This window comes from Octopus bimaculoides, chromosome 11 (assembly GCF_001194135.2).
Source record: "Octopus bimaculoides isolate UCB-OBI-ISO-001 chromosome 11, ASM119413v2, whole genome shotgun sequence".
Taxonomy (NCBI): domain Eukaryota; kingdom Metazoa; phylum Mollusca; class Cephalopoda; order Octopoda; family Octopodidae; genus Octopus; species Octopus bimaculoides.
Window position 1 is genome coordinate 5,743,414 of NC_068991.1, and position 1,117 is coordinate 5,744,530.

Sequence of the window (1,117 nt, forward strand, 5' to 3'; positions counted from 1 at the left end):
GTCGTATATATAAGTGTGTGAGTGTGTGTGTGTGTATGCGTCTGTGTCGGTGTGTCTGTGTGTCTGTGTGTGTGCACGTGTGTGTGCACGTGTGTGTGCACGTGTGTGTGCGCGTGTGTGTGTGTTTGTGTGTCTGTTTTCCCCCACCCCCACCCCCGATGTTGGTGTGTTTACGTTCCCGTAACCTGGATGTTCGGCAATAGAGACCGATAGAATAAGTACTAGGCTTACAAAGAATATGTTCTGGGGTCGATTTGTTCGACTAAAGGCGGTGCTCCAGCATGGCCACAGTCACACACACACGTAAATATATATATATATATATATATATATATATACACATATATACGACAGGCTTCTTTCAGTTTCCGTCTACCAAATCCACTCACAAGGCTTTGGTCGGCCTGAGGCTATAGTAGAAGACACTTGCCCAAGGTGCCACGGTGTGGGACTGAACTCGGAACCATGTGGTTGGTAAGCAAGCTACTTACCACACAGCCATATTTTCTATACAAAGAGCATAGGCTCGAAACGATAAAGATTTCTTCCATTTTTCCTGAGCGTCAAAACCAACACACCCAGTTTGTTTCACTTTTACCTCGTCTTTATTCTCCTTATTTTTGGATTATATACGTATATATCCGTGTGCGTGTACACGTGTGTGTGTGTGTGTGTATACGTGTGTGTGTTTGTGTGGGTGCATGAGTGCCTCTACACGCGCGCGCATAACATGCATTTTACACTAATTGGAATGCGTATGAGAAGGTCCTAAACCAGAAACAGCAATGAACATCTGGGTGGATATCAGTTGGAGTGGGACAGTCATCTTCGGTGGTTGCCATCTTAAGACGCATGAGTGGATTACAGCATTGTCATGTGATATGTGACGTCAGCATTGGCTCAGCAATTTTTGGCTATGCAGCAGGTTGCTCTGCGGGAATATTTTTAGTTTATACATTTAAATCGTACACATATACACAGACGCATAAACCCACCTATGTACACACACATACACGTGTATATGTATATATGTATCTATCTATGAATAAATATACGTAACTTTATATGAGAGTATATATATATATATATATATATATATATATATATATATATATAT